The 25,505-nt window shown below is 39.2% G+C and overlaps 1 protein-coding gene and 1 pseudogene across 2 annotated transcripts in view; one reads left to right on the top strand and one right to left on the bottom strand.

The window, feature by feature from the left end:
- Positions 1 to 25,505, bottom strand: part of ARMH3 (armadillo like helical domain containing 3) — a 175,904-nt gene that overhangs the window by 62,902 nt on the left and 87,497 nt on the right. The window lies entirely within an intron of this gene.
- On the top strand, positions 12,876 to 13,278 carry LOC120239593 (annotated as a pseudogene).

Raw genomic sequence — 25,505 nt, 5'->3', positions numbered from 1 at the left:
GTCAGACACTTAACCGACTGAACCACCCAGGTGCCTTTTTTTCCCCCTAATTTAATTTTTTTTTCTAATTTTCTAAATTTTAAACTAATTTTCTAATCTTTTCTAATTTTTAAACTAATTTTTTCTAATTTTCTAATTTTTTCCCCTAATTTTAAAGGGTAAAATTCCCTTTTTAATGTGCAATCTACAAGTTTTGAAAAATGCATACAGTCATGTAATCAACACCACAATCAAGATACAGAACAATTTTATCACTCAAAAAGTTCCTCTGTGTCCATCCTCCCAACCCTAGCCCCTGGCTGATCTGAATTCTACCCTACAATTTTGCCATTTCCAGAAAGCCCCTGGAAGATCTACTTTTGAAAATATCCCCCTGGGGGCACCCGAGTGGCTCAGCTCTTGATTTTAGCTGAGGTCATGATCTCATGGTTCGTGAGACAGGGCCTGCACTGGGCTCTGCAATGACAGCGACAGAGCAGAGACTGCTTGGGATTCTTCTCTCCCTCTCTCTGCCCTGCCTCCCCCCAGCTCATACGCATGTGCACACTTTCTCTCAAAATAAATAAATAAAACTTAAAAAATATATATCTGGGGCACCTGAGTGGCTCAGTTAGTTAAGTGTCCAACTTCGGCTCAGGTCATGATCTCGCAGTCTGTGGATTCAAGCCCCATGTCAGGCTCTGTGCTGGCTCAGAGCCTGGAGCCTGCTTCAGATTCTGTGTCTCCCTCTCTTTCTGACCCTCCCCCACTTGCTCTCGTCTCTGTCTCTCAAAATAAGGACATAAAAAAATCTAAAAAAAAAATTTATATATATATGGTTCTATGTATACTATTTCTATGAGGCAGATATGCAGAGAAGTTGTGATCCTTCTCTTCCTGGTCCATCTATATCATTTCTCTGCCCTCCTGGGTGTAGGAAGTATCTCCAGATCGTATCACTTATAAACTTCATGAACAGTTTTTATGCTTTCAGCCCTGGATCATTAATAAAACTGTTAAATATGCCTGATTTCCTCACTGGCACCCTGTGGCAGCCTAGGGAACAAATTCTTTGTACCCCCACACACTACCATTTAGCTTTATACTTGTTTTACAGCACACATTGCATCAGTAGCTCCTTCTCTATATTCTTAATCACTTTTCAATTGAGCCAAGAATCTTCAGTATATCACCTTTAATAATTACAGGAAAACCAAAACAGAGCTCTTCTTAATTCATTTGCAGTTAGTGTACTTTCTGCAAGTCACAGATACAGACAAGGATCAACAGAGAGCACACAAAATTTGAAGTATTACTCTCTAATACCAGCCTAAAAGCTACACAGGGCTTTGTTCTTCCTAAGATAGTATCCCATCCCAAAAACAATCTTTCAAGTATATGCTGTATTAATTAAACTAGAGAAGAGGGGGAAAAATGTCAGTATAATTAACATACAAAGCAACAGTATGGCCTAATTAATCACCATGAAGAGCAATCGAATAAAATACTATGCATTTTTATGGACCAATTTAATCTGGCAAGTAATTAATCACAGAAACACTAAGCAAAACAAATGGATTTCCCTTTAAGGAAGTCACATTTATCATCTGTAATGTATCCCAAACTCTAATTTGTTATCCTGACTCAAAATTATCCAGAAGACGATGGACTGTCAGCCTTAGTAGAACACTGATTTCTGATGAAAAAGAACACTGAGCTTTTCAAATCAAATTATAGTCCCTGAATACCCAAAGAGCTTAGAGTTATGGGGCAGAGGTACATGTCAATAGGCATGGAGGTCTTAACCACAAGAGTTCTAAATCTAGGTCAGTTTAGTGAAATCCATAAATAATTGCTAAATGATTCATGAAAAGAAAACAGCACTAGGAGTGACAATTGTGGGTAAGAGATATTACCAAAACCCAAAGAGAAGATCCTCAATAATTGACAACAGGGACAAACAGAGCTTCTGATCTCAGAATAAGCCAAGGGTGGGGGTGGGGGGTATACATATCATTACAGTGAAATTTAGCCCAAAGAAACCTTTACTCCATCTTTCTCTCCTCTCCCTCCTTTCTTCATTCCTTCTTTAAACAATGACCCATTTTCCCTAGGCCCCGACAGTTTCACCAGTCTGAAGAATACCAACAGGCTGATATTCTGAATGGCTCCAATTTTCAAAGACACAGTGATACACACTAGCTAAGAAGGTACAAGAAAGTTATCTTCTTATCTCCTCCTTCCCAGCTACCCTCTCTGCGTGGCTATATTTGAGACTAGAACAATTGCCCTTTTCTTTGCCAAGGAAGCTCTTGGCACTTGTCTTTCCCTTCATAATCCCATTTCTAGCTTTTTTTCTCTTTATTTACTAGTCTTGAAGGGCTCTCTCTCTCTCTGCTCTCTCTCTTTTTTTAGCAAACTCCTATAAGTTAAAGCACCTGACAGAGTCCCAGGCATCTGCTGGCTGCATCAAAGTGGTTTTCTCTTTACTGACCTGCTTCACCTCCAATGACGGAGCCCATGAAACATTCAATAGTTATTCAACTGCACAGAGAAAGTTATGCTTTTCACACTTCACCCTGACTGTGCTCAGAACTTGAGAAAAGCTATTGTAGATTCCCTATTTGGCCAAGGTCATTTTCCTCTAGGTTTTAACCCTTACCCTCTTCTCCAAAACTTTTTGCTCTATTACACCTGTTGAACCTATGACCTGTTTCTGAATTCTTCCACTTTGGCCTTCAGTCCATTTTTCTTTTGGAGAGTCTGACTGGCACTTTTGTTCAATGATTCTCTGAAATGTGGTCTCTGAATTGTCCTGTGGGCTCCCTCCAACAGCCCAACAGTAAATGAATTAATATTACTCCCAGTCCATTCCAGATCAGGCCCAGCCAGTATCCTGAATACCCACTTATCTAAAAGAGCAGAATTCTGTTTATAGATCTATGTTCAACAGATATTCAATGAACACAGGCACTGTGTTACTGAGTTAGACATGGATGCTGCCTGGCTTCAAAGAGCTCAGAGCCTAGTAAAAAAGACAAGCAAGAAATAGTTAATTACTGTAGTATGGCTAGGCCTGGCTCTAAAAGCAATGATCAATGTGTACTATTTCAGGAGGTAAGCTGACAAGCTGGAGAAGGACATCTAAGGCAGGGACAAAACGTGTGTGTGGGGGTGGGGGGGTGGGGTAGGGTCTGGAGTAGGAAACAGTTTGTCCAGAGAACTATTAAGTGTCTCTGTTTTGTCCAGGGAACTCTAGGTGGTCTGGCATAGCTGTGGTGAGGACACAGCATCCAGAAAGTAAATTAAGAAGAGAACTACAGGACGCCTCGGTGGCTCAGTCAATTGAGCATCAACTTCAGCTCAGGTCATGATCTCATGGTCTGTGGGTTTGAGCCCCGACAGCTCAGAGCCTGGAGCCTGCTTTGGATTCTGTGTCTCCCTCTTTCTCTCTCTGACCCTCCCCAACTTGTATTTGCCTGCTCTCTCTTTCTTTCAAAAATAAATAAACTTAAAAAAAATTTTTTTAAAGAATGGAACTGTATGCCATGCTACAAAGCTTAAATTCTATTCTGCAGGTGTTAAGGGAGCCAGTGAAGGGAATGGACACAGGGAAGAGTAAGAGAGAGAAAGAGGCACAGAACAAGTAAGACTAAAGGATTCGAGAATCCAACTGATAAAGAAATGGGGAGAATGAATAAACTGTGGTGTATTTACATAATAAAATACTACTCGGCAATAAAAAGGAATGAACTACCTTATACCAGATATCTGCACACCCATATTCATAGCAGCATTACTCATAACAGCCAAAATGTGGAAACAGCCCAAATGTCCACCAACAGATGAATGAACAGAATGTGGTTTATACATACAATGGAATGTTATTTAGCCTTAAAAAGGAAGAGAATCCTGTCATATGATCAACATGAATGAACGTTGAGGTCATGATGCTAAGTGAAATAAAGCAGTCACAAAAAGACAAATACTGTGTTGATTCCATATATATGAGGTATCTAAAGTAGTCAAATTCATAGAAATAGAAAGTAGAATGGTGGTTGCCAGGAACAGAGAGGAGGGGAAATGGGGGGAGCTATTGTTTAAATGGGTATAGAGTTTCAGATCTACAAGATGAAAAAGCCCTGGAATTCTGTTGTAGAACAATGTAAAAACACTTAATGCTACTAACCTGTATACCTAAAAACACTGAAGATGGTAAATTTTATATCTTTCTGACCAGAGTTCAAAACTGTGTAAGTTTGGGGGGCCCTGGTGGGCTCAGTGGGAGGAGAAAGTGACTCATGATCTCAGGGTTATGAGGTTGGTCCCTACGTTGGGTGCAGAGATTACTTATAAATAAAACTTTAAAAAATAATTAAAATGTTTATATTTTTAAAAAAGGAATGAAATAATACATACAACAAAGTGGATGCATTTCAAAAACTTACTGAGTGTGAAAGTCACAAAAAAGGATCTCCTATATAATTCTGTTCATATGAAATTCAAGAAAAGGAAAACCTAATTTATGGTGAAAGAAGTCAGAAAAGTGCACAATTCTGGGGAATAGGAGAGTCATGAATGACTTTCTGGAGTTATGGAAATGCTCTAGGTCTTGAACTGGATGGTATTACAGAGGTATATACATATGTAAAAAGTTGTCCAATTACACACCTATCATTTTCCACATTTTACATATGGAAATTAAATATGCATAATTAAAAAAGAAAGATAGGTTTTAAGTGAGTTGGCAACATCTATTTATTGTGTGAGTGGCTCACAGATATTCATTTTAGGATCAAGCTTTATTACAAATATATATTAATATAGTACTCTTTAGAATTTATCGAACAGTTCACATTTTTCAAGTAGAAAATTAATTCTGATTAAATGGGCAAAAGGAGATTTTTAATCCCTATCTGAATCCCAATTAGCAAATTACCCCAGAAGGAAGATGATGCAGTCAAAACCCTAGTCAGAAATCTTCCACTCCCTTCTCTCCAGACTGAGTTCCAACTACAGGTAACCAATTCTGCTGCCTTTTCAGGGGTGTCAACAACATGGATGTAGGAGAGGAGAGACCAGTGAGAACCACTGTCTCTGGAACTTCCTTGAGATTGAGAATTTTCATCATATGAAAACAATGTCAAATGAGAGAGAAATTAATGTTTTTTGGTGTACAGGGCAGTGAAAATGCATTATCACACCCTGTGTTTAACATCCCACTCAGATGTTATTGGTTTTAAAAGAAATTATATGGAAACCAATTAGAACAAAAAATCTCATTAAACCTCTTACAATAGAAGCCCACTTTGCTAGAGCATGCACATATCTGGGCCCCAGGGAGAAATGTATAATCGAGGTAAAATTAATCAAAACCTACATAAAAAGAACAGCAAGAGACAGTTTAAGAAGAATATCTTTTTTCAGTGTTAGAAATTCCTGAAGTCAGATCACTGAGTGCATAATTCTGCTTATTATTATCTTCCACTCTGTAACACTATATATATAATTAGGCTGATATCACAGTAAAATGACAGAAAAATGCAGACACAATTCATTTAACAATTAATGTACTGAAGCTAAAAATTCTTACCATGTCATTAATTGCCTGCTTAAAACGCTGCCTCAGTTTCAGTTTTAGATGATCACACACCTTCTTTAAGAACCCAGGGGAAATGCAATGCACAAGGCAAGGCTTGTTTAGAGGAGAAATAGCAGGCAGCAGTGAGTTTCACACTTTTCTCTCCCTATGGACCCCAACTCAGAAGAGCCTTCACTGTGACCACCAAGCTTACTACTAATTAAAAGAGAAAACAGTAAAGAGCATCTTCTTTCTCAGTAAAGCTCTCCCACCTACCCTCACTCCAAACCACCTCTTCATTGTTCTCTGTTAGGTTGCAATTTCTCAATATAATAAGAACTAATGCTTGCAGCAATTTTTTTCCTTCTTCTTCTTCTTTTTTATGTTATTATGGTTTTAATTATGTCAACTGGTAAATTCCCTCTTGGGGTTTTGGGAGAGTAGGAGGACAGAGGAAGATTTGAACCATTCTATGAAGGTTGTCGTCCCTGATTTTTCCAAAAAAGGATTTTATTTTTCTAGTCTGGCCCTGGCTGATGATTCCCCACCCACAGCTTTTTCTTCACAAATTTATTCTTTACAAAGAGCTTTGAAGTTGATTCTTAAGGAGTTTTTTATTTCCAGATTTTGAGGCCATTTTATATAATAGCAGTAAGCCAAAACCCAGAAAGGAGAGAAAATATTCCCAAATCATCCACCAAATCAGTAGCAGAGTCAGGATTAGATCAAAGCATCTGGACAAAAATTTAGAAGGCATATTTATCAAATGTGCTGATGATACAGAGCTGCAGAAGAAAACCAATACATAGAATGACATCATCAGGACTCAAAAAATATCCTGATAAACTAGAATGATGAGCTGCAATGATGAGATACATTTAATAAGGATAAAGAGTGGAGCGCCTGGATGGCTCAGCTGATTAAGTGTCTGACTCTTGATTTCGGCTCAGGTCATGATCTTGTGGTTTGTGGGATTCGCCAGGTCGGGCTCTGCGCTGACAGCAGAGAGCCTCCTTGGGACTGTCTATCTCTCTCTCTCTCTGTCCCTTCTCTGCTCACTCTCGCTCTCCCTCTCTCTCTCTCTCAAAGTAAATAAAGTTTAAAAAAAAAAATAAGAAGAAGAGTTTCTTTAGGTTAAAAAAAAGTTCAGGGGTGCCTGGGTGGTTCAGTTGGTTAAATGTTCAACTCCTGATTTTGGCTCAGGTCATTATCTCACTGTCATGAGATGGGCATGGAGCCTGCTTAAGATCTTCACTCTCCTTCTCCCTCTGTCCCTCCCTCACTCATGCTCTCTCTCTCTTAAAAAAAGGAAAAAAGAGGGGCACCTGGGTGGCTCAGTCAGTTAAGCGTCCGACTTCGGCTCAGGTCATGATCTCACGTTCGTGGGTTCGAGCCCCGCATTGGGCTCTGTGCTGACAGCTAGCTCAGAGCCTGGAACCTGTTTCAGATTCTGTATCTCCCTCTCTCTCTGACCCTCCCCTGCTCATGCTGTCTCTCTCTCTCTCTCTCTCTCAGAAATAAATAAAAAACATTAAAAAAAAAAAAGGAAAAAAGAGGGCTGCCTGGGTGGCTCAGTTGGTTAAGCCTCCTCTGCCTTTGGCTCAGGTCATGATCTCATGTTTGTGAGTTCGAGCCCCGCATAGGGCTCTGTGCTGACAGCTCAGAGCCTGGAACCTGCTTTGGATTCTGTGTCTCCCTCTCTCTCTGCCCCTCCCCCTCTTATGCTCTGTCTCTCTCTGTCTCAAAAATAAAATAAAAACATTTAAAATTTTTTTAAAAAAAGAAAAAAAGAAAGGAAGGAAGGGAAGAAGGAAGGAAGGGAGGAAGGGAGGGATGGAAGGAGGGAGGGAGGGAGAAAAGATAAGATCAACTGGAAATGTTCAGGTGATTCACCAATACGGTAATAGTAACTCTGAATGGTGAGATTTTAGATGAGTTTACTTTACTTTGTTCTTTGCACTTTTTTGTATTATTTAAAATTTCTATAATGAGCATGTAGCATTAAAAAACAAACAAATAAACAACCACCACCACCACCACGCTAAATACCATGACCAACTGATCAATTACAGGATGCGGGAGAGTTAGCTTGACAGCAGGTCACTTTAAGGAGATTTAAAGATTTTAGTGGGACCTAAACCTCTTATGAACGAACAACACAATTCACCTGCTGAAAAACTAATGCAACTGGAGCCTGCAAATAAAATGTGTCCATATTCCGGGTGCTAATAGTCTCCCACTAATCTAAACTACTCAGATCATATCTGGATCCAGTTCTAGGTGTCATTCAATCCAATAAACATTTACTGAATGCTTACTTGGTGACATGCCCTAATGCCATACTTTAGGAGGTATGCTGAGAAATGATAATATATCTAAATGACAATCACAGTATGCCAAAGGTCTAAAACCATGACATATGAAGAACAACTGAAAGAAGAAAGGATAGCACAGAAGCACCGTAGTACACATTTTAGCTCTTGAAGAAGTTAATATATAGAAGACAGAGTAAAGGTTCAGGTTATAAAGAGGAAGATTCCAACATGAGGAATAAATTCTCATCATTTTTTAAAAGATATTATTTATTTAAGTGATCTCTACACCCAAAGCAGCGCTCAAACTTACAACCCCAAGTTCAAGAGTCACATGCTCCAACTGAGCCAGCCAGGTGCCCTACGATCCTCATTGTTTAGAAAACTGAATGGTCTATAGTCTAAAGTATTAAGCACTATTTTCACTAAGTGTTCAAGGAGAGGCAGGATACAACCCCAATAAGTGAAATTTCTGCTTTGGGGAACAGATCAGAGTAGATGGCCTCTTCAGTTCTTTTAGCTTTTAAGGTTCTGTGATCCTGGCACTGCTAATCTATAAGATCAAAGTCCCATAGGGGCGCCTTGGTGGCTTAGTCGGTTAAGCGTCCGACTTTCGCTTAGGTCATGATCTCGCGGTTCGTGGGTTCGAGCCCCGCGTCGGGCTCTGTGCTGACTGGCAGCTCAGAGCCTGGAGCCTGTTTCAGTCTGTGACTCCCTCTCTCTCTGACCCTCCCCTGCTCACGCTGTCTCTCTCTCTCCTAGAAATAAATAAAACATTAAAAAAAAAAAAAAAGATCAAAGTCCCATAGAAAAGACGAAGTATGGTACATGGCATCTGGTATAAATCTGAGAATTTAGTTAGAGTGATTACGCTCCTATGGGGCCAAAAACACTCCTCTTTTTGTTCACAACAATCCAAAGAAAACTAAAATTTCACCTACTGAAGAGATGCCTGTTGGGTTTGCTGACCAGGATAATATATTGTTACCCAAATGTAACAGGTTCTACAACTCACTAAGATTAACAATCTACTTGTTCTACATGGTTAGAATATCTGAGTTAGATGACCAGAGTTCCAGCCTAACTTTTGGGAAAGAAAAATGGAGAGAGAAAATTAACAGATAATATGAAGAACTGCCTACAATTTTAAAAGACTACTTTTTTAAGTGCCCTAGATGTTGGATGGAAAAAGGAAAGAAATTAAGGATCTAAATTATGCCTAATGATCCCATTTGTGACTAGGATTTATAGAAGTTACAATTTGAAACCAGCATTTGTGAGGGGCACCTGGGTAACTCGGTTAAACGTCTGACTTCAGCTAAGGTCATGATCTCGTGGTTCATGAGTTCAAGCCCCGCGTCGGGCTCTGTGCTAACAGCTCAGAGCCTGGAGCCTGCTTCGGATTCTGTGTCTCTCTCTCTCTCTCTCTGACCTTTCCCTGCTCATGCTCTGTCTCTCTCTGTCTCTCAAAAATAAACAAATGTTAAAAAAATTTTTTTAATAAATAAAAACATTTTAAAAATTAAAAAAAAAAAAAAAGAAACCAGCATTTGTTAACTAAGTCATGACTAAGTGTCTACACTTCCTACCTAGCAAGAGTTCCTTTTGAAGAAAAAAAAAAAAAATCAACCTTTTCTTTGGTGAAAATGAAACTTTTCGTCTTACCTTGGCATCAGTAACAAATAGGGAACAGCACATCCCTAAAGGACCAAGGACCGATGTACCAGCAAAAGCAGGCCATCTCCAGAGAGCCAGAGAAGGAGAAGAGCTGGCTGGGAAAGAGCAAAAGCCCAGGAATGACAGATAGGCTTTGGACTGCTGTAGACTCTAGCCCCTTCCCAACCCTCTGACCTGATTATTTAACGAGTCAATTGGAAATATGTTTCTTCCTGACCTACTAAGACAGCAGTAATTCTAGGCCATCTTCACTGCCCTTCTGGTTCTCAACTCTTAGCATTTAGAAACAGTTGTAAAGACAAGGAAGCAGTAATAGAAACAGAAGAATAAAGAAATAGTCCTAAAACCAGAGGCTTCTAAAGAAAGGATCCCAAGTTGATCTCACACAAACACACCACCCTTTCGCTTACTCATTCTTTCTCTCTCTGAATCTCTCTCTTCCCAGGTTTGTGATGCTTACGTAATAAGAAACTGAAAAAAGCCATCGGGAAAGATCTGCTGATTAAAAGATTCACAGAATAAAGGACATACGTCAGATGGCTCATCTCTGAGAGCTATAAAAAAGTTAATGCTAAATTTAAAACCTAAAGTTAATTTACCACACCATAAAATTATAGGAAAGGAGATCCAATTAATTACTAATGGCACAAGCACAAACAACGAGCCTTTGCTATGTACATCCACATTAAGAGAAACAGAGAATGCTGAAGGACTGTGGACCTAAAAAGAGAGGAGAGGATTTGTTCTCCTTCTACATGGGGACCATTCACTCACACACCTGGACCAAGGGCTAGAACATTCTGGAAGAAACTACCAATCATACATTTCATCTCTAGTGCTCTCAGCAATTTCATCCGCAAATGTCTGTTCAGAATCAAGCCCTTTCAACTTACCTCAAGACCCAGAACTCTTAATTACCTCTAGTCATCCAGAAACAGCTACTCTAGCATCTCTGGCTCAGTCACAAAAACAGTCCCTCCAAACCATCTCCAAAATGTTCACGTAAGTACTTGCCATATTCATTAAGAAAGAGAAAAATAGGGTCGCCTGGGTGGCTCAGTCAGTTAAACATCCAACTTCAGCAGGGTCATGATCCCACAGTTTGCAGGTTTGAGCCCCATGTCAAGCTTTGTGCTGACAGTGTGGAACCTGCTTTGGCTCCTCTGTCTCCTCTCTCTGCCTCTCTCTCTGTCTCTCACTCTCTTTCAAAAATAAATAAATATTTTTAAAAAGAGTAAAATATTGGGGTGCCTGTGTGGCTCAGTCTGTTAAGCATTCAGTTCTCAATCACAGTTCATGATCTCAAGGTTTGTGGGTTCAGGCCCCATATTGGGCTCTGTGCTAACAGTGCAAAGCCTGCTTGGGATTCTGTCTCTCCCTCTCACTGACCCTCTCTCTCTCTCTCTCTCTCTCAAAATACATGAACTTAAAAAAAAAAGAAAGAGAAAACTATTGGTGCAATTAACAAGCAAAAAAACTGTTTTCCAAAACAACATTCAAAGTAAGGTTACCAGTTGTATATAAGATCTCTTCCAACTAACACAAGGTTCCTTAAGTTGGCTATTCACATTTCTATAAAACCCTAGCCTTTACAAAAGGTGAGGCCCCACACCTGGAGGGTCTTAACTGACATTCTCAGAGCATGCACCTACAGCCCACTATGGGGATCCTTCTGTTTTATAGTCCAATAGCATGATTCAGGACAGAGGGCTGAGCTCAAGGTTGGCTTCTTTTCTCCTAGGAGGTATACTCTGGTTTCTCTTCAGATCGAATAAATCTTTTCTCCTAGGAGTTACATGCCAGAAATAGTCCTTTATCTGAGACAATAAAAAAAGGCCACAATTAGCAGCCCCTACCTTGGTGGGAGAAAATGAGATGCAAAAGATGGAGCATAGAACAAGATTATTCTCCACAAACCAACACCGACTCCAGACATAAATGAACACACCTTCATCCATTCCACATCAAAGTACTGTGTCCTTCCCTCAAAATTACATACCTCCAAAACAAGTGTTTACCAATTAGTGCTATTACTTTTTTACCATACTCTTTATTTGTTATAAAGCTCAACATGCAAGCATCAAGAGCCAATGAGCTCAATATATTTTGAGCTGTAGGCTATCAGCTCACTGAAGAATGGGGCAGGATCTAGAATGCTGTGTTTAACACCCACGTGTGACAAAATCTCTCAACAAACAAAATGTATCTAAACTCTAAATACAGACTGTTTCCCCACTCTCACCTAGTCTTAGCTCCAGACATGATAAACTAAACAAAATTAGGGTCCTATTTCTAATGCATCCTTACTTCTCAGGAAATACATGAAATTCTCCTTTTTAGTGTGCTTTTTGGCAAATAAAGTTCACTGAGGTGAGTGTAGCATGTTATTTAGAGCTACATGAGAGTTACGTTTCTATATCTAACTGGAATTAAATTAGTATAATCTAAACAGTTTGTGATTCCAATAAGGTAAGATGTATATGGTAAACCCTACAGCAACCACTAACGAAGTAACTAAAAGAAATAGTGAAAAAAAAATCATTAAATAAATCAAAGTGCTACAATGAAAAACATTTTTTTAACGCAAAAGAAAGCAGTTAAGAAGGTACAGAGAAGGGGCACCTGGGTGGGCTCAGTTTGTTGAGTGTCCAACTCTTGATTTTGGCTCAGCTCATAATCCTAGGGTTGTGGGATGGAGACTGATTAGAATTCTCTTTCTCTTCTTTCTCCCCCTCTGTCCATCCCCCACACATGCTCTCTCTCAAATAAAAAACTTTTTTAATAAAAAAAAAAAAGTGGGGCACCTGGGTGGCGGTTAAGTGTTGGACTTTGGCTCAGGTCATGATCTCACAGTTAGTGAGTTTGAGCCCCACATCAGGCTCTGTGCTGACAGCTGATGGTTCAGAGCTTGGAGCCTGCTTCAGAATCTGTGTCTCCCTCTTTCTCTCTGCCCCTCCCCCACTCATACTTTTGTCTCTCTCTCTCTCTCAAATATAAACATTTAAAAAAAACTAAAAATAAAGGTAGAGAAGAACACAAAAGACATGAAACACATAGCAAACTAGAAATGAAATGACAGACATAGTCCAATTATATCAATAACAACACTAAATGTGAATGGAATAAATAACCCAATCAAAAGGCAGAGATTGTCAGACTAAATAAAGTAAACAAGATCCAACTATATGCCATTCACCAGAACACATTTTAGATTCAAAGATACAAATTGGTTGCAAGTAAAACAACGAAAAAAATTTAAAAAAGATTTGTTATGACAGAAATAAAAGCTGAGATGATTCAACAATATAAATTGGGTACTGGAGCCCATGGCTGACACACCAGTGCCCAGCAAACCTGCAACAGGGAAAACCTTTAAGCTCCTAGGAATATCAGATGATGAAAACATTTCCTGTGCATGGGATTCAATATTGTATGGTTCATTAGGATATGCTGTGGTTGGCCTTGGGCATTTTTTGTTAACTAGTAAAATTAGAAGATCATGTGATGTTGGAGTAGGAGGATTTAGGATGCTGGTTCCATTGTAAGTATAATTACACAAGGCCAAAAATTGAGAAAAGAAATGCCAGAGAAGGAATTAAAAATAAGATTTTATATTAAAGTATGCACCTTGATCCTGAAAGAAAATAAACCAACAACAACAGCAATCAAGTAGTCTCAAGCATAGAAAACCCAAATACAACTCACTGGAGTCAGTGTGGACAAAACTGAGGTTAATTCTATTAAACCTTGTATGTACCATAAGGCTTTCAATGAAGCAAATAAAGTATGTGTTAGTTATAAATAAAATAAAAACTCAATAAAAATTGGAGACTTTAATAATGGCTAGAACAACTAGGCAGAAGATCAACAAAGAAATAGAAAACTTGGCTGCCACTAAAAACCAGTTAAACCTAACAGACATCTAGAAAACAGTACACTCAACAACAGCAGAATATATGTTTTCCTCAAGGACATATGGAACATTCTTCAGGATAGATAATATGCTAGGCCACAAAATAAACTTCAAAAAATTTAAAATGACAGAAATAATACAAGGTGTGTTCTCTGACCAAATTTCTGTTGTTGATTTTTAATTTAATTCTATTGTGGTCAGAGAAAATACCCTGCATTATTTCTTTTTTTTTTAAGGTTTATTTTGAAAAAGAGACAGAGAGCACATGAGGGAAGGGCAGAGATAGACAGAGATAGAGAATCCCAAGCAGGCTCCACACTCAGCACAGAGCTCAATGGGGAGCTCAATCCTATGACCATGAGTTCATAACCCAAGCTGAAATCAAGAGTCAGATGCTTAACCAACTGAGCTACCCAGGCATCCTCATCCTGTATTATTTCCATCATGTAAAATTTATTGAGCATAATATATAGACTTGTTGTATAGACTTGTCAATTATTATGTTGTACATCTGAATCTAATGTAACATTGAGGGTTTTTTCTATGACGTTTAAGCCTAAAACAAGCAGAAGGAAGGAAATAATAAAAAGTAAAATTAATGAAATAAGGAATAGAAAAACAAAAACAAAAACCAATAAAACCAAAAGTTTTATGGTTCTTGCAAAGATCAACAAAACTGACAAACCTTTTAGTTAGACTGATAAAGGAGAAGAAACTCAAATTCCTAGAATCAGAAATTAAAGAATATTGCTACTGACCTTACTGAAATATAGAAGTATTATAAAGTACCATTATAAACAACTGTATGCCAATAAATTAGACAACTCAGATGAAAAGGACAAATTCTTAGGAAGACACAAATTACCGAAACTAGGGGTCCTGGGGTGGCTCAATCAGTTAAGTAACCGACTCTTGATTTCTGCTCAGGTCATGATGTCACAGTTTGTTTGTTTGAGCCCCTCAATGGGATATGTGCTGACAGGCAGAGTCTGCTTGGGATTCTCTTTCCCTCTCTCTCTGCCCCTCCCCTGCTTGAGCTCTTTCTCCCTCTCTCAAAATAAATAAACATTAAAAATTTTTTCAAAAAACAACAAAAAAAGAACACCCCAAAATTACTGAAACTGACTCAAAAGAAACAGGCAATCTGAACAGACCTATATAATAAGCAAAGAGATTTAGTTACTATTTTTAAAAAACTACCTGTGAAAACAAGCCCAGGCTCTGATAACTTCATGGATGAACGTACTAAAGATTTAAAGAATCTCTAAATCCTTTATTTTTTTTCTACTTTTTAAATGTTTTTAAAATTTATTTCTGAGAGAGAGACAGATAGCATGAACAGGGGAGGGTCAGAGTGAGAGGGAGATACAGAATCTGAAACAGGCTCCAGGCTCTGAGCTAGCTGTCAGCACAGAGCCTGACGCAGGGCTCAAACCCATGAACTGTGAAATCATGACCTGAGCTGAAGTCAGATGCTTAACTGACTGAGCCACCCAGGTGCCCCTTTCTAAATCCTTAAAAAAAAACTGAAGAGAGGGACCATTTCCCCAACTCATTCTATGAGGTCACCATTACCCTGGTGTCAAAACCAGACAAAGACCACAAGGAAAGAGATCTTCAGAACAATCTTTTTGATGAATATGGGTACAAAAATCTGCAGCAAATGCTAGCAATCTAATTCCAGCAACATATAAAAAGAATTATACATGATAACCAAGTGGGCTTTATCCTAGGAATGCAAGGCTGGTTTAATATCTGAAAATCAATATATACAGTTGTATTAGAATAAGAAACAAATCATTTCGATAGACACAGAAAAAGCATCTGACAAAACCCAACATCTTTTCATGACCAAAAAAAAAAAAAACCCTCAATAAACTAGGAATAGAAGGGAATTTTTTCAATGAAATAAAGGGCATCCACAGCCAAATGTTTTGATAAATTAAAATGTAAGAAAAAATTAAAAATATCTATAATCCCTCCAATCAAACATAAGAACACATTGATTAGTATCTTTTCAGTTATACCCATATTTCTTTTGGGCACATTTTCTTTTACCACAATAATGGCAAGAAGGAAAAATTAAATAATAAAGCCAAAGTTTCTTGGTCAATTTCTCCTCAAAAGGCTGGAAGAGATGGAAAACATAAACTCTCCCTGTCCAAACTATTTTTCCAATGATGATGTCTAAGTTCCAATGGGGGCCCTGATGTCAGGTTGTACATAATATTATTCTGTATTTCCAGTCCTTTCTAAGTCTACATGAGTAGAGCCAAGGGAACTGAATAAAGTTGAATACGGAAGGGGGTTGCTGGTCTAGAATGAAGTCCCATGAGAGCATCAGAACCAAGGCTGGTAAGACCTCCAGACTTGCATCTCAAGAAAAACTTTTTAAAAAGATGATAATAATGAACATTTATATAGCACTAGTGGTGTGCTAGGCACTATTCCAAGTGCTTTACATATAGTGTCATTTAGTCATCCCAACAATGATCCAGGTTCCATGAGGAAAAGCAAAAAATGGTTAAAGAATTTGTCCAAAGTAAGTGGTAGAGCTCAGACTCAAACTCAGATAACTTAACTCTTAGAGTCCCAGCTCTTAATCACTATGTTATGCCATCTCCAGATAAGCAGAGAAATGAGCAAGCCTAAAACACAAAACAGAACAAAGAAATACAGAAAAAAATGTGGAGTCTCCATTTCTGTACTTACAAGTTAATTCAGCCTGATTCAAATTAAAAAATCAGAATTGTGGTTATATCAAAAAAGCAAAGTGGGTGCTGGGTAAACTGCAGATCCACATGCAAAAAAATGAAGTTGGACCCTTGCATCATAAATAAAACTTCCCTCAAAATGTATCAAAGACCAGGGGCGCCTGGGTGGCTTAGTCGGTTAAGCGTCCAACTTTTGCTTAGGTCATGATCTCGCGGTTCGTGGGTTCGAGCCCCACGTCAGGCTCTGTGCTGACTGCCAGCTCGGAGCCTGGAGCTTGTTTCAGAGTCTGTATCTCCCTCTCTCTCTGACCCTCCCTGTCTCTCTGTCTCTCTCTCTCTCCTAGAAATAAATAAAAACATTTTAAAAAATGTATCAAAGACCTAAATCTAAGAGCTAAAACTATAAAACTCTTGGAAGGAAACACAGGAAAGCTGCAGGACTTGAATTAGCAATGACTGCTTGGATGTAACACCAAAAGCATGGTCAACAAAAGAAAAAACGATAAGCTGTATGTCATCAAAATTAAAAACTTTTGTGCATCAAAGGACAAGAGCAACAGAATGAAAAGGCAAACAATGAAAAAAAATATTTGCAAACCATATTCCTCATAAAAGAATGGTATCCAGAATATAAAAAGAATTCCTAAAACTCAACAACAAAAAACGCAAACAATCCAACTTAAAAATTGGCAAAGGATAGCAATAGACATTTCTCCAAAGAAGATAAACAAATAGCCAATAAGCACATGAAAAGATACCAAATACCCAAAAGTCATTAGGCAAATGCAAGTCAAAACTGCAATTCAATACTACTTCATACCCATTAGGAAAGTTATTATAAAAAAAATAGAGGGACGGGGTTCCTGGGTGGCTCACTAGGTTAAGCCTCTGACTTAGGCTCAGGTCATGATCTCACAGTTCATGAGATCAAGCCTTTGTCCGGCTCTGTGCTAACAGCTCAGAGCCTGGAGCCTTGCTTCAGATTCTGTGTCTCCCTCTCTCTCTGCCCCTTGCCCACTTATACTCGGTCTCTCTCTCTCAAAAATAAACAAACATTAAAAAAAAAATAGGCACCTGCATGGCTCAGTTGGTTAAGCATTCAACTCATGATTTCAGCTCAGGTTATGATCTCAAGATTTGTGAGATCGAGCCCCCATTGGGCCCAGAGCAGAGTCCAGATTGACAGTCTCCTCTCCTCTGCCCCTCCCCAGCTCAAGCTCCCTCACTCACTCACCCACTCTTTCTCCCTCCCTCCTCCTCCCCCAACACATGTGTGTATGAGTGCATGTGTGCATGCATGCTCTCTCAAAATAAATCAACTTTTTTTTAAAGTTGATTTATTTTGAGAGAGAAAGCACACACACACAAGAGGGGGAGGTGCAGAGAGAGGGAAAGACAGAACCCAATCAGGATCCACTGCCAGAAGTGGATCTGAAGTGGGGCCCAGGCCCATGAACCATGAGATGATGACCTGAGCCGAGATGAGATCAAGGGTCGGATACTTAATTAACAGACTAAGCCACTAGGTAACCCAATAAACATTAAAAATAAAAATAAAATAATAATAATAAGGGTTAGCGATGATATAGAGAAACTGGAACACTTGTTCATCATTGGTGGGAACGTAAAATGGTGCAGCTACTGTAGAAAAGGGTATGGTGATTCCCCCCAAAATTAAATTACCATAGATTCAGCAATTCTACTTCTGGGTATATACTCAAAAGAAGAAAAAGCTGGGGTACCTGGGTGGCTTAATCAGTTAAAGCCTCCAACTCTTTATTTCATGGTCTCACAGTTTGTGAGTTCAAGCCCTACATCAAGCTCTGTGCTGACAGCATGGAGCCTGTTTGGGATTCTCTCTCTGTCCCTCCTCTGCTCCCTCTCTTGCTCTCTCTCTCTTAAAATAAACAGACTTTAAAAACAATAAAATAGGGGCGCCTGGGTGGCTTAGTCGGTTAAGCGTACGACTTTCCGACTTTCGCTTAGGTCATGATCTCGCGGTTTGTGGGTTCGAGCCCCGCGTCGGGCTCTGTGCTGACTGCCAGCTCGGAGCCTGGAGCCTGTTTCAGTCTGTGACTCCCTCTCTCTCAGACCCTCCCCTGCTCACGCTGTCTCTCTCTCCTAGAAATAGAAAAAAAAAAAAAAAAAAAAAAAAAAAAAAAACAATAAAATAAACCTAAACACTAAAAAAAGAAAAAGAAAAATCAGATTCTCAAATAATTGTACACCAATGTTCATAAAAGCATTATTCACAATGGCCAAAGAGTAGAAGCAAAGGCTGCATCCATGGATACATGGATAAATAAGATGTGGTATACATAAAATGGAATATTATTCAGTCTTAAAAAAAAAATAGGAAGGAGGGACTCCTGATTGCCTCAGTCAGTGGAGCATGTGACTTTTGATCTTAGGGTTATGAGTTTGAGCCCCACGTCGAGTACAGAGATGAGGAAAAAAAGGAAGAAAGGAAATTGTGATACATAACACAACATAGAACCTTGATGACATTATGCTAAGTAAAATAAGCTAGTCATAAAAGGGTAAATATTGTTTAATTTCTCTTCTATAAAGTTCCTTAAGTAGTCGAACTCATAGACACAGAAAGCAGAATGGTGACTGCCAGGGGTTGAGGGGAAGAGAGAAGGAGTTACTGTTACTGTTTTGATTGAAGAATATGAAAGAGATGGCTCATAGTGATGGTTGTACAACAATGCAAACCTACTTAATGCCACAGAAATGCAGACTTAAAAATGGTTAATATGGTACATTTTATGTTATATATATTTTCTTGAAATTTTCCTTTAAAAAGGCAAAGTGGAAAAAGACCACAAGGACATTTCAGTTTGAGGTAAGGAGGGGTTTTATACACTAAAGTCACACTCACCTAAAATCACAGCAGCACCAACTAAGAATCTTAAATATTTCATTACAAATATCTGAATCTGCTCAGCCAAGACTTCCTTACTGCATTGCAGCTCACCAAGCCTGGCTATGACCTAATGCAAAACCTCATTTTGCAGTACAAACCAAGTTAGGGCAAAACAAATGATTAACCACATGGGATTCGGTGTTGCGTTTTTTATTTCCAGCTGTAGTTTTAAGAGATTAGGGAACAGCAGCTATTAGAATAATATGTAATACTCCCAGTCACTGGGGAAACGATATTATAGCAGCCTCATTTTGGTGCTTTGTTTTAATCTGCATAATGCTTTTCATTCTCTGTAATGGGAGATCAGCAGGGTCTGATTAACACAAGAAAGGTCATTACTGATAAATTCTAACCCAAGGGATAATGTGAGCCTGCCTGTCGGCCACTTTAGAGCAGACAACTGGACTAGAAGCTTATGCTCATGTACCTCTTGCTACTCAGGAGTCATCAGCCCAGTGTCTCTGCTCCTATCATTTGATTGCTTTGGTCCATATTTACTTTTCACTGGACGAAGATACATCCTTCAGCTGAAGTGCTTTGTGTCAAACTGCTCCTCCTCTCAACTCATCAGTACCCAATATGATAAAAGAAATATGACTATGGCGAATTCTGTAGCTCAAAACAGGGTCATAGGCAAGAGGATTTGGGGGGACTCTGCTTGGCTAAGACCTCACATTCCCTTTACAACCCTAACTCTGGACATCAACGGTGAATGCACTCTGTGATTACTGCCTGAGGGCTTTTTCTCCATGACATTCAGAATTCTATATGCAGCCTGCTCCAAAGGGTGCTATGTTCAATGAACCCCTCTATCTAGAGGCTGCTGAGAGCTATTCTTGTTCCCCAGCCTCCCTAGCAGAGTGTACATTTAAAGCTTTCCTCCTCCTCCTTTTTTTTTTTTTTTTTTTTTTGGAGGGAACATTTTTTAGGGTGAAGGAAAACAGCTACATAAGCATATAAGCAGGAAAAGCAGGAAGTAGGGGGAGGACCACTTCAGCATTGAAACAAAAAGATCTTGGAGCAAACAGAGGGACAAGAGGCAAACTCACAAGGTGAACAATTATGAGACTTACAAAGAAATGCACTAAATTCTCATTCCAAACCCCAAGCTTGTCACTAACCACAGAAATATCTAAAAAGTCATTCTTGTCAGTCCTGGAAGTCTAATGGATAAAAAGTCGTTGTCAAAGAAAAACTAAACTTTAGGTTAATGTATTCCAAATAAAGGAAAAATTTAATATATTAATCATAGAGTTAAAACTTTATCCATCTTAAGAAAATTACAGATTAGGAGAAAAACCTATTTGCAGTGATTCAGCCACTATTTCTGTGAGCAACCAGAGAATAGGATAGTGAACTTGGTGCTAATAAAATGCTAAGTGAACTGCTAGGAATTTACCCAAGGGATACAGAAATGCTGAGGCATAGGAGCACATGTACCCCAATGTTCATAGCAGCACTCTCCACAATAGCTAAAACGTGGAAAGAGCCTAAGTGTCCATCAACAGATGAATGGATCAAGAAGATGTGGTTTATCTATACCATGGAATACTACATGGCAATGAGAAACAATGAAATCTGGCCATGTGTAGCAACATGGATGGACCTTGAGGGTGTTATGCTGAGCGAAATAAGTCAGGCAGAGAAGGACAAATACCATATGTTTGCACGTATAGGAGGATTAGGAGGAACTTGACGGAGGACCAAGGGGGAGAAGAAGGGCGGAAATGGTGGGGGAAAGGGAGAGAGGCAAACCATGAGAGACTCTTGAATGCTGACAAAAACTGAGGACTGATAGATGTGGGGGGGAGGGGGGGATGGGCATGAAGGAGGGCACTTTGGGGATGAGCACTGAGTGTTATGTAGAAACTAATTTGACAATAAACTATTTGTAAAAAAATAAATAAATAAATAAAATGCTAAGTGAAAAGCATTAAGATGTTAACTCTAATAGATTCATTAAAGGGCTTCAAATTACTTACATTGAAAGTTGGTTAGATGAAGGTCAGATTTTAGTCTAACATTTTTCTTTTTCTCTTTTGGCTAATTAGGTTAATAGTTAGCAGACATCGTCCTAAAGTATAGGACCTCACTGGGGTAACCTGCTAAGTGGTGGCAGGAAATATTTAGCCTAGAAGTTTCCAAGCAAAACTTCCCAAATGCCTTCCTTCCAGTCCTGCACAGAGTATTTTCCTTTTGTGGCCTAGCTGATCTGTGAAGGCATATGAAGTAACAATTATACAAAGTGGACTTTTTTTTCAAAGTGGTATTTAAAAAAAATTTTTTTTAACATTTATTTATTGAGAGACAGAGCGTGAGCAGGGGAGGGTAGAGAGACAGGGAGACACAGAATCCGAGGCAGGCTCCAGGGTCTAAGCTGTCAGCCCAGAGCCCGACGCGGGGCTCTAACCCACAAACCGCGAGATCATGACCTGAGCTGAAGTCTGCCACTTAACCCACTGAGCCACCTAGGCACCTCTCAAAGTGGTATTTTAAAGGTGGAGCAATGAGGGGCACCTGGGTGGCTCAGTCAGTTAAGCCTCCGACTTCAACTCAGGTCATGATCTCACAGTTCGTGGGTTTGAGCCCCCCCGTCAGGCTCTGTGCTGACATCTAGCTCAGAGCCTGGAGTCTGTTTCAGATTCTGTATCTCCCTCTCTCTCTCACCCTCTCCTGTTCATGCTGATATTTTATTTTTCTTGCGGCAAAGGAACCACCTACCTATGGAAAAGAACAAACACAGGGCCCTGTATGATAATGAATAGATGTTCCAATAAAAATAGCACTTTCTCAAAAACACTAATTTGAAAAGATATATGCACCTCTATGTTTCCTGCAGCATTATTTACATTGGCCAAGATACGGAAGCAACCCAAGTGTCCATCAAGAGATAAATGGACAGGAGCGCCTAGGTGGTTCAGTCAGTTAAGTGTCCAGCTTTGGCTCAGGTCATGATCTCCTGGTTCATGGGTTTGAGCCCCATGTCAGGTTCTGTGCTGACGGCTCAGAGACTGGAGCCTGCTTCAGATTCCATGTCTCCCTCTTTCTCTGCCCCTCCCCCGCTTACACTCTGTCTCTCTCAAAAATAAATAACCATTAAAAGAGAGATAAATGAATAAATCTGTGGTATATATACATATATACTATCATACAATGGAATATTACTCACCCACAAAAAAGAATGAAATCTTGTCATTGGCAACAACACGGATGAACCTAAAGGATATTATGCTAAGTGAAATAAGTCAGGCAAAGACAAAGACCATATGATTTCACTTACATATGAAATCTAAACAACAAAACCAATAAGCAAACAAACAAAAATAGACTAATAAATACAGACAACACACTGGTGGTTGCTAGATGGGTAGGGGTGGGGGATTGATGGTATAGGTGAGGGAGATTAATAGGTACAAATGTCCAGTTATAAAATAAGTAAGTCACAAAGATGAAAAGTACAGCATAGGGAATACAATTACTTAATATTGTAATAGCTTTGTACGGTAACAGACGGTAACTACACTGATATTAAATGGTGAGCCGTACACAATGAACAGAACTGTTGAATCACTATGTTGTATACCTGAAACTGATATAACATTGTATGTCAACGATACTTCAAAAATAGTTTCTAAGCAGCTGCATTTTAAGAATCTCTCTGAAGGATCAAACAGGAAGAGACAAATTGTTTAAACACAAATAACTTTGACAATTAAAGAACTAGCATGACTAAGCCACGAAAGACAAGTGAAAAGCAAACAGACTGACACTTGAGCAAATTTAGGCCTCCAAGCGTGTGGAAGCACTTTGAATTTTCACTGTCAAAATCTAAACTCCAAAGAACAGAAAAGTCTGCAGCCCTGCATTTTACCTGCTGGTAAGACACTATGTTAGGGTTGTCGTTAGATGTATTGTCTTCCAGAAGATCTCAAAGACATAACTTGTAGCTGTCATCAACCGCCAAGCCAGTTTGAGGCCCTTTCAACTGTTAGATGTCTGAAAATTTCACATGCAGCCCAAACCCCATCATTATCAAAGAACATACTACAGGAGAGGTGGCTCAGAGTTCATTCACTCTTTCTTAGAAATCCCTTCCAGGTATGGGATCAGCACAAATAATCTTTATGATAACAGAAGTAAATGTTGCACACTGTCATAGTTTTCTTGCTAAGCCTTTATATATCCTTGATAATAAACTTGGTGACCAATAGTTAAACATCCCACAGTCTCACTGGGAGACCCAAGAGGCCAATTTTCTGACATAGTCTCTTGTTTTCTAAACCACCCAAAGTTAACAGTGTCATGGATTTATAACACAAGCTCTTAGAAAAAAGCAAAGGAGCATAAGGCAGCACTCATTACCATTGGAGTGGAATGCAGACTTCTTAGGCATACCACTTTTTTTTGCCCTAAGCTAAGAAAATACCAGCTCTGAGAAAATAAAACTCTGGGTACCACTCTCATTGAAAGCATCAAAGTCGGGGCGCCTGGGTGGCTTAGTCGGTTAAGTGTCCGACTTTCGCTTAGGTCATGATCTCGCGGTTCGTGGGTTCGAGCCCCGCGTCGGGCTCTGTGCTGACTGCCAGCTCAGAGCCTGGAGCCTATTTCAGAGTCTGTATCTCCCTNTGTACTTTGATGGGTAGGGGTTACATGGACATACCTGAAAACCTTAAATCAATCTGTGTGCTTAATATTTGTAAAACTTTATTACACATAAGTAATATCTCAATAAAATTTTAATTTAAAATGCTGAGAAGCCAATAAAATCTGGCCTCCTTATTAAAAATGAGTTCCATCTTGGGGCGTCTGGGTGGCTTCGTTGGTTAAGCGTCCGACTTTTGCTTAGGTCATGATCTCTCTGTCTGTGGGTTCGAGCCCCGCGTCGGGCTCTGTGCTGACTGCCAGCTCAGAGCCTGGAGCCTATTTCAGAGTCTGTATCTCCCTCTCTCTCTGACCCTCTCCTGCTCACGCTGTCTCTCTCTCTCTCTCCTAGAAATAAATAAAAATATTAAAAGACAAAAGAAAAAAAGAAAGCATCAAAGTCTACCTGCAAAGGGGCTCCTGAGTGGCTCAGTCAGTTAAACGTCTAACTCAGGGGTTTCAGCTCAGGCTGTGATCTCAGGTTTCATGAGATGGAGCTCCATGGCACGGATTCTTTCTCCCTTTCTCTCTGTCCCTCCCCTGCCTGCACATGGACACCCATGCACATGCTCTCTCTCAAAAAAATGAACTTAAAAAAAAGAAAATCTTATTTTAAAAAAGTCTACCTACAAAAAAAAAGCAAAACATTTTTTAAGGTTGTTAACATCTTAACTTTTATAGAAGAGACAAATGAAGACATAATTAGGAAACATTCTAAGGAAGGTTCAAAATGCTAAACCTAAAAACAGTATGCAATTCCTCAAAAGATTAAACACAGAATTATCACGATTCACCAATTCCACCCCTAGGTATATGCCCAAAGGAAGTAAAAGCAGGGACTAGGGAAATTGTACACCCATGTACAAATAACTAAAAGATGGAGGCAACCCACCTGGAATTTCATCAACGGATGAATGGATAAACAAACGTGGCATATTCATGCAATTGGAATATTAGTCAGCCTTAAAAAGGAAGGAAATTTAACACTTGCTACAACAGAGGAGAATCTTAAATACATTATGCTAAGTGAAATGGCCAGTACCTTAGAGTTGGCAAAGTGCTCTCACATACATTATATAATTCTCACAACTATTTCCCCGTGAAACACAAGCTCCATTTTATACATAGTAGAAAGAAGTCCAGAGAAGCTAAATAACTTGCTCAAGGTCACACATTAAGTGGTAGAGACAAAAATTTTAAATCCAGTTTCTCTAATTCAAATTTCCATGCTCCTTTCAATACATCATATTGAGTTTTCTGTTTACTTCTGTGGCAACTCTATAAGAGCCATTACGGTATAGAAGAAAGAGTCCTGGAGGGCCTGGATGGCTCAGTTGGTGGAGTGTACAGCTCTTGATCTCAGGACTGGGAGACTGAGCCCCCCGTTGCGTGTGGAGATGTCTTAAAAATAAAAAGACCTCCAGAAGAAAAAGCCCTGAGCCCTGGACTTGGGAGTTAAAGGACCTATGATTCTCAGCTTTGCCAAACAAGTGTGAGACTTTCTCCAATTCACAAAATCCTTAAGACTCAGTTTCATCATGGGAAAAAGTATATTTTTAAAAGTTTATAACCTACTCTATAGAGTTTGAATAACAAAGAAGAAGACGGTATGTGAAAGAGCACAAAGTTTAGCACTTGGTAAGTGAAAATAAATATCAGAAAGGAAAAAAAGTAAACTTTAGCTGGCTTAGCATTACAAGTATTTTGCCCTGATCTGGCCTTAGTGATAAGTGACATCCAAATGCATTTTTCCTGTAAT

Source organism: Hyaena hyaena, unplaced genomic scaffold (assembly GCF_003009895.1).
Source record: "Hyaena hyaena isolate Hyena2069 unplaced genomic scaffold, ASM300989v1 scaffold_233, whole genome shotgun sequence".
In the NCBI taxonomy this organism is placed as follows: Eukaryota; Metazoa; Chordata; class Mammalia; order Carnivora; family Hyaenidae; genus Hyaena; species Hyaena hyaena.
The sequence above is the reverse complement of the archived record's forward strand: the minus strand, read 5'-3'. Positions and strand labels throughout refer to the sequence as shown.